We start from the raw sequence: 18254 nt of genomic DNA on the forward strand, positions 1-18254 counted from the left end.
TGCCTCTATTCCTTTATTAGATGACCTATACCATTAAATTAAGGTGATTTTTTTTTTCTGTTTGAAAATTATTCCTTCATTTCTCATGAAAAATCACTACAAATAATCAAAACAAACTGTGTTTCTGTTCAAAATAGTTGCAAAAGGATTTAGTAATCTAGTTTCACTTGTAAGCATAAAAGTTCACTAACAGACTTGGTAAGACAGCAGAGTGTAGAATATCATATTTGGATATTTTAATGCAGTCACAAAATTGAAGAATTTGAAATGGGAAAACAACAACAACAAAAAAAAACAAACAAACAAAAAAAACAATGCACTGACCAGGTTTGCTTAAATGAACACATTTAAACAAAACACATTTAAACATTTTTTCCTGTATTTACAACAAACTAAAAAAAAAAAAAAGAGAGAGGGAGAGAGAGAGCGAGAGCGAGATTTTTATATCTACAACATGTATCAACTCCAAAACAGAGTTGCATAAAAAGTCATTGTTTATAAGCCTGGAAACTGATTGGAAAAATATAAAACATTTCAAAACTGAACCTCCTATTTAAATAACCATAGTTAGAAACCATATATAATAATCATATATGATCCTGATGGGCATGGTATCAAAAGCTGAATAAATATTTCAGTATATTTTGTATTAATTACAATAGTACCAAATACTTCTGTAAAAATACTCACTTGGCCTACTTTTTAAAAATATTCGGACCATTGTAACTTGGAAGATTTTTCCCTCTAATCCTCCATCTCCCTTTTGATCTGCATATGCCATTCATTTAATGACTTACAAGCTTCCTTTTATTTGAAGATATAAAGCCTTTCAAATACTGAACCCACTTCCTCTGTTCATAATTTTTCCTCATTTGACACTACCATGTTTGAATATACCACGCTGTACTAATTTTTAAATTGCAGTTCTGTAACCAAAATCTCATTATGAAAAGAGAAGGAAAAAATCAGGCCATTCTTTATAGCATTTCTACAAATCCTCCAGAGCCTTTACTAACATTTCAATTGCTTTTATTTAGTAGCATCATTTCAGGAATGATGACATGCCATCAATAAAAAAAGCATTAGACACAAGATAGGCAAGTATGGAAATGTCCAGTTTCCTTGAAAACTGTTGGACCAGTCCGCCATTCATCATTTTTAACTTTGTGATTTATTATTTCTATCTTATTACTGACTACTAAAGTTGGTAAACTGAGCATGATCATTATGAAAATATAGAAGATGCCAATCTGTACCTTGAAATACAGTTGCATACTAAATAACGATTTAAACACATACAAGAATCTGGATGCAATATAAGAGTGAATATTCTAATAGATGGTAAACACAGGCACACAATAAATACAAACATACAGTAACTTGGGGGATAATCTGAGAGAAGGGTACACAATGAATATAATAGCTTAACTAACAAAAATATTATACTAGTGCAAAGTCAGATCTAGCTTAAAACATACTGCAAGTTCTTTATTAAGGAGCAAATTTTCCTGTTATAACTGCAATAGTCAAGATATTGCATGTATGTACCAGACATTTCTACACAAATGAATATCTAAGCCAACTTGTAGAAAAAAACCTTCTTTAAGCACAGAAGAGTTTGCTGTGGATATCTGTGAACATTATTGTACAGATCTAATTCAGAATGAAGATTCTACTGTAAAGTTTAATATATAAAAAAAAATAAAGAAACTTGTGACAGATATAATTGTCTGCTTATCTACAGTTTCCATAGGCATTTTGAACCATCTAAAAGAGCAATGCTACAGGGATATGTCTTGTAGTAAGCTCAATTGCAAAGTCCAGAATAACACAACATAAAACAAGATAAAACATTCTTTATAAAAAACACAGTGATTATTCAGTGTATAACTAAAACTAAAGCAAAAAACCTTAATAACTAAAAACTTCCAGCATTTTTCAGCAGAAAACAGAACAAGAAGAAAAAAATGCTAAAAATGATGAACAAATGTCCATTATGACATCTTCTGATTCCATCATTTCATTCTAGTCCATCTTTTTTTACTTTATAATGTTTTTTCAGAGATGATCTTTAAAATTTTTTTAGACTCTACATGTTAACTGATACAAACCCAGTGCCTCTTACTGGATTTTGTTTTTTTTTTTTTCTAGTGAACGGGTGCTAACCATTAAGACACTGTGGCACCTAAATTGAAGGTGCTTAAGTCCTTCATTAGATCTAGTCTTATTTCTTGTTGCATGTAGGCTTTATGTCATTTGTGTAAAGGTTTTCTCCAGAGGGAAAAAAAACAAAAACAAAAACAAAAACAACTGTTTTTGCTGTCATTGGCAATTTAAAAAGCAGAATTGCAGAGTAACTTATTATAATTTATTATTATATGGCATTAATGCCAGGCTTGAGGGATATTTTTATGAACCCTTGAAATTAAACCCTTCAAATGAACCTGCTAATCCTATAGAAAAGACAACCGTGTATTCAGCTAAATTTACTATTCATGTCATAATGATTTGTGGACAAGTTACATCCCATGTGTTGTGTTATCATGTCTTTTTGAAGATGGTTATTTGGATTAGCTATGCAAGTGCATGGTTATTTCTCATAAGATGCTTAGCAGGAGACATCCTTTAACTCAGGATTTCCTCCAGCTGTTTGATCAGAGACCACGTTTCTGTAGGCAGGTGATATCTAAACTGCAGTTTTTCTTCAGACAAACTGGAAGGGATCTTCCTTACAAAGCTTACTTTAAATATTTTTCATTATTATTCCTCTAAACCTGTAAACCAATGTTAATTCAGCATTATAAATTCAAGTGCAAGCTATTTAATTTTGTACAAGATTTTCTTAAAGTAGATTTGCAATAAGTAGCTTGTTAAACAGTCTGGAAAGTTTTACTGACAAACCTAAGAGCTCTTGTTAGCAGTTAATTCTTTTGAAAGAAGTAAAATAAGGTATGGATTTGGGAGACAGCCAAACAGAGGAAGGCAGACAAAAAAAGAAAAAGCTTAACAATGGGATGTTTAGGGACCCATCTAACTATAAACTTTACAAACTGTGACAATGAAATTTGTCTTATAGTTAACACTAAATATGAACAATGAATGCTTCATTTGTTATCAGAATGTCTAAGCAGACTGAAAGTTCCAAGAGCTTAATGCCAATGCAACAACAAAAAAAAGACTTATAAAATTTTTCATTTTATTTTTCACCTAGGATTTCCATATTTTTGTTGTTGTTGTTATTTTTATTATTATTATTTCATTTAATTTAAATTCTCAGCAGACATCATGATAGAGGAAGACCATCTAAAATTTCAGATACTTTATATTGTGCTGTAGATGTAGCATACTCACATTATGCCAGTTAATGAGCAGAACACAACTTGCTGTAAGATAATTTCACTTGTTACTATTACAGTTGCTTTAAAATGTCCTAATCTTGCAGAGATCACTTACACAATGATGGCTGCCATACAAAATAGCATATAGATATTTATGCTTGCTAGGATTTTTGTTCCTTCATTATTAGTAACAATGTATTTATAAAACAATATAAATGCTTTATATTTGATATACCGAAACTGAAAAAGGAAGCCAACTGTAACACGAAGCCAAAGAAAGACAAATACAACACCTCAAAGGTGCAACACACTCCAAAATGAAGAATGTCTGACTTTTTGCCCTAAAACACTGAAGCTGTTGCCCAATTACGCAGCCAGAAAATTCTGCCATTTTGGTTTGATGTCAATTTAGTCCCAGAAGAAAGATCATTAATGGCCAGTCACACCCTAAGAGGAGGGAAGAAACTGAAAAGTGTGAAAGTCACCTAGAACTGCCCTAGTAATCTGATTAATTCCATTTCCAGCTATTGCAAAATTTCTGTGATGTCACAGGTAAACTGAGTTAATTTGTCTGAGATTGTGAGACAATATATCCACATGTCCATCAACAGGAAGGATGAAGGATACTCAAGAAAGGGAGAAAAGGAAAAGCAAGAAGAGAGAACCCTGCTTTCTTTTCTAGTTGAAATGATCACATGCCATGCTACACACTGACTTTAGACTGTTTAGAACAAGAAAACCTGTTATCTTCAGAAAACAATCCAGAGCTTTTAAGCCTTTTCCAGAAAGAAAGTCTAATGTCTTCTGGTTTAGGAGATCCTATATGGGATTTTATTTCCAGGACTTTTTACTTATATTCAGCCTTATACATTCTTAAGATTGTACTTCACCAAGCAAAAACCAAACACAAATAATCCTTTGTTTTTAGTTACAGCAGTGAAAACATCTAGGAGGTATGAATAATTTCTGTTTATAGGCCTAATTGCAGTAATTCATATTAACTACCAAATATGTTAAAAGAAACATACAGAAAAAATTAAAGTTTGTTCAAAGTCTGATGCTGTCTTAAAACAGTTCATAACATAATTATTTACCTAAGTGAGAGTCAATTTAGCAATCATAATGAAGATAAAATTAAACAGAGTAGCTAAATATATACGATTTTATTCCCTCTGATTTTGCACATGGAAGAACAGGAAGTAAAAGGCAGAATTGAGAAAATTTGTGATCCCACTTGCATAACTAAACATTTAGTTGCAATACCCCATGGTTATTAAGTATCACTCACACTTATTTAGCCTGACTTCAAAACGGACTCTGAGCAGAAGATTTGTGCAAGATATAAGCTATTGCACAAACTGCTGTTACAACATATGGTTGCAACAGACAGACATGAGCCTCAGTCATCAAGTATTCAACCACTTTCGGGAAAAGACTGTAGTATTCAATATTACAAAGCCACAGATTCTTACTTGTCCTTTTCAATAGCTGATGCTTCAGAAACAAGTGTTAATATTTGATCAAACAATTCCAAATTAAATTAATATTAGCTTAGAAAATCTATTGTATTTCCATTATATACTTCTAGAAGGAGGAGAGAAGGGTGCACTCTGAAAATGTAACCAATTTACTACAAGACAGTTGAAATATTTAAATTTGTGCAAACGTGAAAAATAAGTAAGATTGCTGTTTAACACACCCAGAGCTGCAGTGTACACAGACGAAAAATCATTTAAGGAGGCAGAAGTGACAAAATTCTTAGCAGTAAACTAAATCAGACCTTTACATCAGCAAGGTAAAGCTTTCCCATCCATCTTAAGATATAAAAATTCTGCCTTTTCTACCCAAATCTTGGTCTTACAATGATACATTTCTCTTTCATATTGGAGAAGTCAAGTCTTGCTCCATACTCCTACATTAAAAAAGTTAGTCCAAGACTAAGCTCGATTGTTCTCTCATTTACCCATCCAGACATCTCCTTTTCATCTCTCTGTCTTCTGTCATTGTTCTAAATGTCAGCCCCCAATCCTGACTTTCAAAAATCCTATGCCTTCATTAATCAACAGTTAATCAAATAAACTCACTGAAGTTCCCTTGCATAATTCCTATTACAGTAACAGCCATGCTGGAATAAATCACTTAAAATGAACAAATATAATAAAATGAACAAAATAAATAAATAAATAAATAAACAAATAAAATGAACAAATCCCAGTGTAGCAGCCACCATATCCAACGCAGTAGCTACTGCAGTGCTGATGACATGCAGATGCTTAGGGAAGAAAACAATAAAAGCAGCTATGGCAATTTCCCTTTGCACTCTGCCAGACTCTGTTCAAAAGCTCCCTCAGTTGGATGTTTTCTTCCAGTGTTTAGTAATTAACAGTGGATTTTTCTTCCAAGAATTAGCCCAGTCTCCACTTGAAACTGCAAACTGTCAGCAGTTGCAATATCCTGTGAGGAGTTTTATGGCTTAATTACCCATTGCGTAAAGAATGTACCCATTTTGTGTTGCTGTTTCTTCTGGACCTAGTTCCTACTTGCTTCATTTGATGCTCTCTGCTTCTCACACTGGAAAGATGGAGGAAGTGATCCCTGTCTATTCTCTCCACACCCTGATGATGTTGGAGATCTCCACTATAGCCTCCATGGAGTCATCTCGTTTTCAAAAGGATCCTGCTTTAGTCATTCCAAATACAGAAGCTTTTTTGTGCTTCTTAGTGCACCCGCTGACCTGAACCTTTTCCTGTTCAGCTACATCCTTTCTGAGGTGGACCAAAACAGCACTTACTATTCAAGCATGAAGCACTGATTTATACAGTCATAAGGTTGTTCTCTGTTTTGCTCTCTCTTCCTTTCCAAGTAATTTGTGACCCTAAATTTGACTGTTCATTTTTGTCAGTTACTGAGCAATTAGTTGACATTTCCTTGGAATTATTCATCATAAACCCTGAATCACATTACTTAATGGTAATAGTCAGTTAGGAGTATATTTTTTGATATGTGAGTCTGTCATTGTTTATTCCCCTTCGTGCATTACTTTCCCTTGGAATAGCAGAGGCCTGGTTAGGCTGCATGACAGTCAAATACACACTTTTCTATCACACAGGTGGGTGGTTGCAGTTTATCATGAGCTGGCTAATGGTCTTCTAGGCTTGTGGAGTCAGCTCTCTTCCTAAATACCCATGCAGTTCTCAAGGTAGTTTTGCAGCTTGCAACAAGCGACTGTGACTACAAAGCTAACAGTATAGAAAGCCGTTAGAAGTAAATTTCTATATTAACTTTAGAGTCACATCTCTTACTGCTGTGTAAATACAACAGCTCAAATTGTTTTCCCTTCCAGAACCACCCGCACCTCCCAACTGATCTTCAGACAATCTAAGATGACAAAGGATATGATTAAGCAGCCACTGTTTAATGCACACAAAATTTATGTGTAATGACTAACCTCTCTCTGCTTCTTTGAAACACAGGGGACATGATGCTATGTTTCGGATAAGTAATGGATTTCAAAATTTACTGAAGAACAGTAATTACCTTCTATCAAATATAATACAGAGATGGTGAGTAAGTTTCAGTTTGATTACGTTAAGTTTCAGTAAGATTCAGCTTGTTATCTTATTTTAAATTCACTTGCGTCGGGGAAATTCTTAAGTTCCATGGCTCACACATTACTTGTTTGAGGAAAAAAAAGGACCCATTTTCATATAACATTTTCTGTTTATTTCTGTTTGGGACAACTATATAACGTGAGTAAATTTTAGCGTATCTGTTGATTATGGCTAAAATCTAGAAGGATTTATAAAGTGATCGAAAGTGATCAATTATCATACAGGTATGATGTGAAGATGATCTACTAGAAAAGAAGGTGTTATACTGCTACACCAAGAAGTAATTGTACATAAGGATTTCATTAAAAATTTGTGTAAATTCTTCCTCTTTTTTTTTCTTTCTTTTTTTTTTTTTTTTTAAGCGTTGCTGCTCCATAACATTTTTGAAGCTTTGATATCCAAGGTCTTCCAGCATGAAATATGCCAAATTTGAAGAAATTACTGGAGAAATTCTATGTAGCCTATTTCTTCTACTTGATCATATGGCAGGCTAATGACAATGCCCAAGTGAGAGAGGATGTTTGTTGCTACATTCTCCACACTACTGGTCTCTCACTGGGTATGTTACACAGCATGTGTTAGAACCACTGTGTGGCATTCTGCCATATGCATCCCGTGCACTACTAAGGATGTTTATGGCAGTTTAAGAAAGAAAAAGTTAAGAACTGAGCCACCAAATGAAGGTAAACTGGTTTATTTGTGTATTATTAAGGATTGAATAGAGTACTTCTGCATAGAGGCAAAAAGCACTATATAAATATTTCAAAATGTTTCATCCTCTCAAAGAAGGATCTGTGTTACAAATGTGGTCTCACATGATTTCGTATTTGGACTTTGTACTAAAGGCATCCAGATGGTGTAGTAAGAGATTGTGCCGAAAAACATAACTGGCATCCTTGCTGTCAGTGACAGCTTCCAGTTACTGCTAGTTGTTATTTCCTTACTCTTCAACAAACAGAGAAAATGTTGTGACAAATCTGGAGAAAATTAGAGTCTTTAAGAATTTATGACATGGTAATCTTCACCTTTTTCCATCCATCTGAGAATGTTCCCTTTGGAGTTACAGAGTAGTCATCACTAGATATTGCCCTTTTTTTACCTTCCCCTTTCGTAAGAGCAGTTTTTAAATCTGTCTGCTCACAAAGAGATATTCCTTTAGTCAGGATAAGGAAAAAAATGGACAAGATTACACTCCTGGACATATATCCTTCTTTTTATTACATACCTTCATTGTAACTTCACTGGAATCATTATTATTGCCTCATAAAACATGGCAATGGTACCATTATTGCTTCTACTCTACAAATGTTGTAGATGTTGATAGCACGGAGAATAATGAAGACATAGACTCCAACACGCTAAAATCAATTGAAATGCTTTTAAGTTAGCTGAAAAACAAGCATGTAAATTATTACACCAGATATGGACCAGTTAAAAAGCTGGCTACAAAATAGTGGAAGGTCATCCATCCATATTCCCTTTTTTTTTGAACTTTTCCTTGGTAACTGAATTATGTTTTCAGTTGTATCAAGCCAGAAGTTTTATTTGGAGTCTCACTTCAGTTTTTGGATAACTTCAGACCTATAGGTATAGATTTTGTAAAGTTGTACAAACGTCTTAAAAGTAACAGACAAACAGTCTTAAATATAATATATAGTGCTTCTTTTTTCTTTTTTTTTTCTTTTTTCAACTTCTGAAAATAAGATTAGATATAATCTTTTTAATGACTGGCAAAATATAAAAAATTATTTGACATACTACAGATTTGAGTGACTTGGTTCCTGTCAAATAACTGAGGTTATGGGATTTTTTTGTTGTTGATTTACAACCTGGTGTGTATCCACAAAGAGGATTAAGGAACTGGAGCATCTTTCATATGGGAAAAGGCTGAAAGAGCTGGGAATGCTTAGCCTGGAGAAGAGAAGACTCAGAGGGGATCTTATAAATGCTTGAAGGTAGGGTATATAAATACTTGAAGAGAAGATGAAAAGAGGATTGAGCTGGGCTCTTTTCAGTGGTGCTCAGCACCAGGACAAGAGGCAATGGGCACAAACTGGAACATAGGAGGTTCCCTCTATGCAAAAGAAAACACTACTTTACTGTGAGGGTGATGGAGCACTGGCACAGGTTTCCTAGAGAGGTTGTGGAGACTCCCTCCTTGGAGAACTTCAAAAGCCACTAGGACATGGTCCTGGGCATCCTGCTCTGGGTGGCCTTGCTTGAATAGGGAGGTTGGACCAGATGGCCTTCAGAGGTCCCTTCCAACCTTCCTATCATGTGATTCTGTGATTCTGTGACTAGATCTAAACTTCCTGGCTTTTTCTATACCTTGAATTCTAGTATAGATACTATACTGTAATGCTGTGTAGTAAAAACGCAATATTCAAGCTTAGGCTTACTATGTTTGGCTTACTGATTCATTAAACAAACTTTCCTTAACCAGGATCACATATGAAATACATCTTACTGTCAGTTTCATTGCCATGTTCATTATGCTTGACAGGTTCTGCTTAATAATAATCCTTAACCAAAGTGGCAAAAGTTATAAAAAAAAAGAGAGCTTTGTTGGCAAAAGTATAAGGTAATAACTGTACAATACTTATAACTGCATAACTCATCTCAGTGACATTAAAACATTTTAAAGTTTTGTTTACATAATGTTTGCCACTGAAATAAGCTGCCTGCTACTCATAGGTGTTAACCAGGGTGTGTACAGAATATTCCACAAAAAAGCAGATTATTTTGTTGAATCTTCAATGTGAACAAAAGCAACATTTATTTAAAGACATAGAACAAACTTTCTGACCTTGTTTATATTTCATAATGAAGAAAAAAAAAAAAAGCTGCCTAAATTAGAACAGGCTTCCTTCTTCTTTCATTAATTCATATTGCAAAGATTATTTTCCTAACCTTGAACAGTGTAAGTCTTATGGGTTAAAGCTTACCTGGTCTGCAACAGCTGAGCTTTAGAGAAGCAGAAGAAGGAAATTGAATTCCTGTTCTTGGAATGCAGGCTCTCATAAAGCACAGCCAAGCAGAACACCAGAAAAGCAAATACCTGATCATAGGAGATCCTGTTATATGCTTCTACTAATTCATGTACAGGTAAGGCATGACAATATGCTGCCTCAGCACTGTAAGGATCAGTTTGTCAGAAAATATGGAAACACGTTGTAGTTGCACCTGAGGCAATTCATGTTATGGAAAAATAAGCCTGCCCTTTGTCAACTTTTCAGATTGTACTATGCTCCTGAATATATTTTAAAAGTGTCATCTATCACAGATATCATCAAATAACTGGTATGTGATCTGTTCTGCACACTCCATCCATTACTACTTACTGGTAGCAAGAAGTAAGGTTAGGAACATATTGTGTTCTAGCAGGAGAACTTTATGGCATATGCTTTACTTCAGTAACAGACGGGATTTTTTTAGTTATGCTGCAAGGCAGAACAATGTGCTGTTGGAAAACCAGATATATTGCAGGATGTTGCTATTCTTACTCATATTACATTAATTATATTAGTTCTTTATTCCATGAGTAATACCACTAAACATGACGAAACCACACCTATGCTAAAGTGCTCCTCAGCACGAGTATGGGAATCTGGACCCAATTTCTTCCATCTGCTATTTCAGTGCTTCAGCTTATGAAGTGTACATAACAATTGAGAAAACTTTAGCAAAACATCAATTAGAAAACAGTAACAGTCAAGGGCTTTTGAAGGAGATGACATTAATTTATCCTCTGAAAGAGGTAAAAGTCACTAACTTTGACTGACACACAACAAAATATTTTCTCTAATCAAATGCACCTGTTTTGTCTCTTACCAAATTAGGCTGTCAGATTCAATCTTTTGGGAAAGTTATATGTATTGGCAGTGAACTAATGTTCTCGTCACTTAATAAAGGTCAGGCTTTTTTATTTAACCAATGCTATTTATCAGATTCTGTAGATGTTCATCCACATTCTAACGTGCACTTGAGTGACAGCTTTACTTACACTTGCCATTAGCTTATACAGCTGTACAATAAAAGCATTACATTTTTATACTGATTCACTGAATAAGGAAATGAAGTCTTGAATATGTCATCTATTCATTATTTTGGTCTGATTGAAGCAAACTGAACAATGCATAAGTTTGAATACAACACACAGACATTTAAAAATAACCATTTTCATGAAATTAAAATAGGAAGTTTTTCTTCCTGTAGTTTTTCACTCAGAAAAAAAAAAAATAAAAAAGCATTTTTTTTCCCGCAGTCACCATATCAGGTAATTTTATTCATGCTTACAGAGATGTATTTTTGTAAAATCAATACATATTTGCATCCATCACAGGCTAAGATAATCACCTGGAATGAAGAAACCACCACACAAATATTTATCATCTGATTTATGCTGATGTCTTTAAAGCCCAGTAATATGAAGATAAAAGCTTCACTGTTATTGTTAGAAAAGGCTGTAAATCATGAGAGAAGATTAAATGTACAATTTTGACAGATTAACTAGGATTAATTCCTAGTCATGGATGACACTAAATATTGTTAAATCTAAATGTATGTTTGTGTTAAAAAATAGTTTTGCTTCATATAGTATTCATTGAAACTATCAACCATCAAGTCTCTGTGAACTAGACTGCTGACAAAAACAGTGATGCTAGAGAAAGGACAAAATATTACACATACAAGCAGCTTTTCTGTTTGCTTTCAGGAACATCCTTATTCCATGAGAAATAAACAAATGCATCTTCTGGGTTGGTTATTTATTTATTTATGTTGTTCTAGTAACAAATCATACTTTTGGAAATGCAATTAGTGAGAAGTCAGTGGAAGTTTCCTGAGCAAAGACTTTTAGAATAGAAGTGTAATTTGTGATTACTTGAGCTATATATTTCTCGAATTTATAAACCCTACATTGTACCAAGAATATATTTGACAGTGCTGTTCACATACTGTTAATTACTATGCAAGTCACCTGGAAATTACTAGCATAAATATAATTATTTCTTAAACTGAAACAGCATTTAAAATACGTGTCTAATTTTATTTTAAAAAAAAAAAGTATTTCAATACATATGTCTCCATATCATGTATTTTCAGCTTTCATTTAGTGACTTTCTAATCAAATCACTTACTTGTGTGTAGAAGCTGTCCCTTGAAGCAAAGCCTGATTCACTCAGTTCCACTCAAAAGCATGCTATCATTCTTCATCACATGCTGTAGATGCTGGCATGTGTCCCCTAATAAAGTCAGTCTCAAACCATCTGGAAAGGCCTATTTTAATTAAGCCCTTTACTGGCAAAACAAAAACAAAAACAAAAAAAAACAGCGACACCACCACCACCAAAAAAACTTCCCCACATCTCCCCCCACATACCAAGAGTACCAACACCATGAGGAAAGACTCAGTAAGTGTCTTTCTAAAATCAGATCTTTTTGGTGTGGGTGTGTAGATACTTTCTTTCACTGATAAAGAAATGTTCTTTCCTGTTGCATTTTTGAGTTCTTGCCTGCTTTCCCTTTTATTCCTACATCAAACACAAATCTTGATTTTTCTGCAGGGTCTAAACAACTTCCAAATCCTAATACTTAGTCTTGTCTCTGTCATTTTTCCTGACTTTCTAGGAATCTTCTTCCCTCACAAACATCTTGCTTCCCAAGTGAACCAGCTTTGTTGAACTAGTAAGCTGCATGACCTTTCCACCCTCAAATGTTTTCTTCTAGTCTCTTTTACGTTTTACTTTGTTACCAGTGTTCACCTATCTCCAGCCAAATTCTTTAAAACACGATCAGATCCAATTACCAAACCAGAAAAAGCTAAAGTCTATCAGTTTCATAGAATCACAGAACATCCCAAGTAGGAAGGGACCTTCAAAGATCATGAAGTCCAACTCCAGGCCCCATAAAGAATCACCCCAAAATCAAACCATATGTATGAGAGTGTTGACCAAACACTTGAACTCCATCAGGCTGGCTGCCATGACCCCCTGGCTCCCAGACTTCCCTGGGGAGCCTGTTCCAGAGCCCAACCACCCTTCAAGTGAAGAACCTCTTTTCCTGATATCCAGCCCATCCCCAGAGGCAGCTGCATGCCCTGGGTTACAGGACTTGCCTTCTGCTCCTATTCTCTTTTCTCCAGAGAGAGGAGATCAATGTCTGCCCCTCTACAAAGCCCCGTACAGGAATCAAACCCACAACCTTGGTATTATTAACCCCACACTCTTACCAACTGAGCTAACTAGCCCTATTGTACTGCCTGTTCTTCCTCCGTTACTAGTGTGTATTTTCTATTGACATCTTATGCATCACAGGTTCTCAGGTTGCTTAGGAGAAACTGTTAAATGCTTTACTTGGGGTATAATGTACTTCATAGAGGAACATTTGTCTTTTATATAGCTGTAAGACATCACATGATCCTTTGTATTATAGTATCAAAAACACTCATGAAAATTATGTAAATGGGCACTGAAAGTATATATAAGATGCATAACATTTACAAAGAATCTTTTAAGGGCAAGAGACAGGTTAAACATGTTTAGGTCTGAATACAAATGAACTTCAGAGGTATTTGATATCAAAATTTATAGCTGGATCAAAATTTTCCAGGGATACAACTTCTATTAAGACATAAAAATACTGTTTCTGTTTACAGTGTTTCCATTTCAAACAATCAAAATTCCTATTTTTATACAAATTTTGCAGATCAAAGTTCTTTAGCAGAGCATTTGATACTGTTTCCTACAGCATTCTCCTGGAGAAACTGGCCCCTCATCTCTCAGATAGATGTGCTGTTTGTTTGCTGGATAAACAACTGGCTGAATGGCTGGCTCCGGAGGGTCCTTGTGAATAGAACTAAATCCAGTTGGCAGCTGGTCACAGGTGGTGTTCTCCAAGGCTCAGAATTGGGGCCAATTCTCTTTAATATCCTTATCAATGATATTGATGTATTATCAATATCTTATCAATATATCAATAAATATCAATGATATGATGACAATTGAGTGCGCCCTCAGTAAGTTTGCAGAAAACACCAAGTTGGGCAGGAATGTTGATCTGCCTGAGGGTAGGAAGACTGTGCAGAGGGATGTGGATAGACTGGACTGATGAGCCGAGGCTAGTCTCATGACATTTAGCAAGGCTTGGCACCGGGTCCTGCACTTGGGGCACAACCACCCCATGCAGTGCTACAGGCAGGGGGAAGAGTGTCTGGAAAGCTGTCCGGCAGAAAAGGAGCTGGGGGGTGCTGGTTGACAGGTGACTGAACGTGAGCTAGCAGCATGCTCAGGTGGCCAAGAAGGCCAACAGAATCCTGGCTTGTATCAGGAATAGCATGGCCAGCAGGACCAGGGAAGTGGTTTTCCCATTGTACACAGGACTGGTGAAGTACCTTGAGTCCTGTGTTCAGTTTTGGGCCCCTCATTTCCAGAACATCGAGTTGCTCGAGCATGCACAGAGAAGAGCAATGAAGCTGGTGAAGGGACTAGACAACAAGAGCTATGACGAACAGCTGAGGGAATTTGTTTGTTTAGTCTGGAGAAATGGAGGCTGAGTGGAAACCTCACTGCTCTCTACAACTACATGAAAGGATGCTGCAGTGAGGAGGGTGTCGGTTTCTTTTCTCAGGTGACAAGGGATAGGACATGAGGAAATGGCCTCTAGTTGCACCAGGGAAAGTTTAGATTAGATGTCAAAAGAATTTATTCATGGAAGGGGTGGTTAGGCATTGGAAATGGCTGCCCAGAGAATGGGTAGAGTCCCCATCCCTGGAGGTGTTTAAGAGACATATGGATGTGGCACTTAGGGACATGGTTTAGTGGTGGACTTGGTAGTGTTAGGTGATGGTTGGAGCTGATGATCTTGAAGGTCTTTTCCAGCCTAAATGATTCTATGATTCTAAGATTATTAAATGAGTTGTCTTTGCAGATATACATGCAAATATTCACATGCTTTATGAACTTAGGCACACAGCCTGTGTGTCTGAGGTGCAAGCCTGTATTCCAAATACAAAGAATCATGTTAATGGGGCTTCTAATTCAGACTCATAGAGTAGATGCTTTAAAGTGGACATTAGAGAATAACACACATACCAGCAATGGGGATGTTTTTCAAGTAGATGCTATGTAGAAAAATGGCAGAATCTGACTTAAAACAAAGATAAATTGTATCAGGTCTAGGTTAGTCTGTACTAAACTATAATATAGACACATTATTTAAAAAGTAAAAAAAAAAATAAAAAAATTAAATAAATACTAAATACAACAAAACATTACCTAAAAGTAACTACATTAGAAAATGCTTGAGAAAATGTGTCAAGTCTAATGATTTTTTTCCCCTCAGAATACTGTGAATGTTCCGAAAGTTGCATTAAAAATTGATCAGCTTTTAAGAATCCTTATGAATACTTGCCTTTGTGCCTTAACCTGTGAGGAGCTCAGTAATTTCTTGAAAGTACTGTTACTTTTACTAGATCAGGTCTAGAATACATAGTGCTTCACAAAAAACATAGTTTTAAAAATGTTTCAAACTTAATATCAGATAAACTTATACCTGGTTTATTCCATTATTCTAGGCCATCCAATGAAAAATACACTTTGCATGACAAAATGATTTTTGATCTGTCCACACAGAACAATGCTTGCCATTCTCCACACAGGTAGATGCTTTGAAAAACACTCTGTACACTTGAATTGCTCTAGAGGGAACAACATGTAGCCAAAGAAAGATAACTCAAATGTAACTATTTATTAACACTTTGTTGTAGTAATAACCTTTTTGATGGATTGTTGATACTTACTAAGCTTTAGGAGAAGTTCGTTATATTAACTTAAAGTGCTTTTTCTGAAGTATTTATGCAAACAAAACACTCTGTTCATGTAAAGCAAACACAAAAGACAAATTCACAAAGTAAAAATGAATTAAATTCCAAGGTAGAGGAGCAGTTCTGTAAGTTTTGCAATTGTTGAATTCTGTTACAAAATTAGCTTAGGTAGCTGCTGATTAATACTTCTTTACACAGTCACTGGAATGTCCCGTGTTTTAAATTCACAGAGGATTGACCCAAGTATAAATACACTTAATTTTGTTATGAAATTTGCATATCTACTCATGCAATCAATTAATGGACCAACTGTCTTTAGTGGAATGTAATTTCAGTTCTAGTTTAGCTGTGTTGTACATGGTTTCCATATACCTTTCTATACCTTTCTAGCTTGGATGAAATAGTTTTTGGTGGTGGTGGTTTTTTTTGTAGTTTGTTTTTTGTTTGTTTGTTTGTTTTAATCAGCACAGGGAAGAAAGTCCTACAAATCATCTTAGGTATTGGTAAGGAATATGGTGGGGGCAAAGTATATGAAGGAGAAGGAAAGTGAAGAAGTGGAGTTTGGAGAAGGTGACTGGAAATAAATATGAAAGAAAGGTTCTGGAAGGCAAGTGAGTAGTATTCATGGATAAATATGGAATGACTCTGTATAAATAACTGAGATTATGGAATGACTGTGTATAAATAACTGAGATCTCCTCTCCAGGTGCCTACCTGTCCTTGTCAAACTATGTTTTTGCCATGACAGTACTAGGGTCTGAGAGAGAACTCCAGGACACAAACTACAAAGATTTAAAGGAACATGTTGCTGAGAACACCAATGGAAAATTAGAGGTATTTTAAAATTTTTTTGCTCCGGTTTGTAAAGTTTTCAGAAAATATCTGTCGAGTTATTTAGCACATAATAACATGCAGTCATAACTTAGGCAACTTAATTTTCCAAAATATGATATATACCACTTAATTCTTCACAATCTAAGATACAGCAGATAGAAAGATAAATAATACATTCCTCGAATATATATATATATATATTTTTTAATAAAATCAATTTAAAAACATAGCTCATCTCTCACCCTTAGACGTTTTTCAGTGCAACCTAATGGGAAGTACTAAACAATTAGACAAGTAGTGAGTACTATTGTGACAACCGTGTCATATTTGCCATCGTGAGACACTTTTCAGGAACCCAATGTTAACAATGGAAAGTTTTCAGGTAGGAGTTTGTTATTTTGTTTGATACTGCATTCTGTGAATTTTGTTGATGTTTATTTCTAGCTCCTTTTATAGACTGGCTGATAAAATCTTCTGTTAATAAAATTCTGTGGCTCTCTAGAGAGTACTGTACTTGTGCCTGAATTCTGCTTGCAAGTAAACTCTGTATCTCCAGAAAACCACACTTGAAATTAACAAGGTAAGAGGCGAACAGATAATGATGGTCCTCCACCGTAATAAACTCCTAAGAGCATTTTACCATGATTCTTTCTGCCTTCTGCTAAGAGCTGTGTATGGAAGCTACCTTCTTGAAAGTACTCATTTGTCATATACTAATTGCTTATTCTTGAGCAAATCTACGCCCACATTCATACTCAGTTAAAAAAAAAAATTAATCATGGGGTTAGAATAAATATGTTTATTGTACTTATGGGAAAGATGGATAGGATAGGATAGGATAGGATAGGATAGGATAGGATAGGATAGGATAGGATAGGATAGTTTGATTGAAAGGGACCTACAAAGATCATCTAATCTGACTGCCTGTCCTCTTCATGTATAACCAAAAGTTAAGGCATTGAGGGCATTGTCCAAATGCCTCTTGAACACTGACAGACACGGGGCATCAACCACCTCACCAGAAAGCCTGTTCCAGTGTTTAACCACCCTCATGGTAAAGACATTTTTCCTATGTCCAATCTGACCCTCCCCTGGCGCAGCTTTTTGCTGATCCTGCCCGTCCTGCCATCAGTGACCAAGAGCAGAGACTGACACCTCCCTCTGTGCTTCCCCTCCTCAGGAGGTTGCAGAGAGCCATGGGGTCACCTCTCAGCCTCCTCTTCTCCAGACGAGACAACCCAAGTGTCCTCAGACTCTCCTCACAGGGCATGTCTTCCAGACCTTGTACTAGTTGTGTTGCCCTCCTCTGGATATTTTTAAGGTCCTTAACATCCTTTTTGTATTGAGGAGACCAGAACTGCATACAATATTCAAGGTGAGGCCACACCAACACTAAATACAGCAGGAGAATCACCTCTTTTGACCGGCTGGCTGTGCTGTGTTTAATGCACCCCAAAACTCAGTTTGCCCCTTGGCTGCCAGGGCACACTGCTGGTTCACATTGAGCCAGCTGTCAGCCATCACCCCCAGGTCCCTTTCTGCTGAGCTACTCCCCAGCCACTCATCTCCCAGGCTGTGCCTGTATCCAGCATTACTGCATTACAGGTGCAGAACCCGGCTTTTGACCCTTGCTGAATTTCATGCCATTGC

Source organism: Cygnus atratus, chromosome 2 (genome assembly GCF_013377495.2).
Source record: "Cygnus atratus isolate AKBS03 ecotype Queensland, Australia chromosome 2, CAtr_DNAZoo_HiC_assembly, whole genome shotgun sequence".
NCBI lineage: Eukaryota > Metazoa > Chordata > Aves > Anseriformes > Anatidae > Cygnus > Cygnus atratus.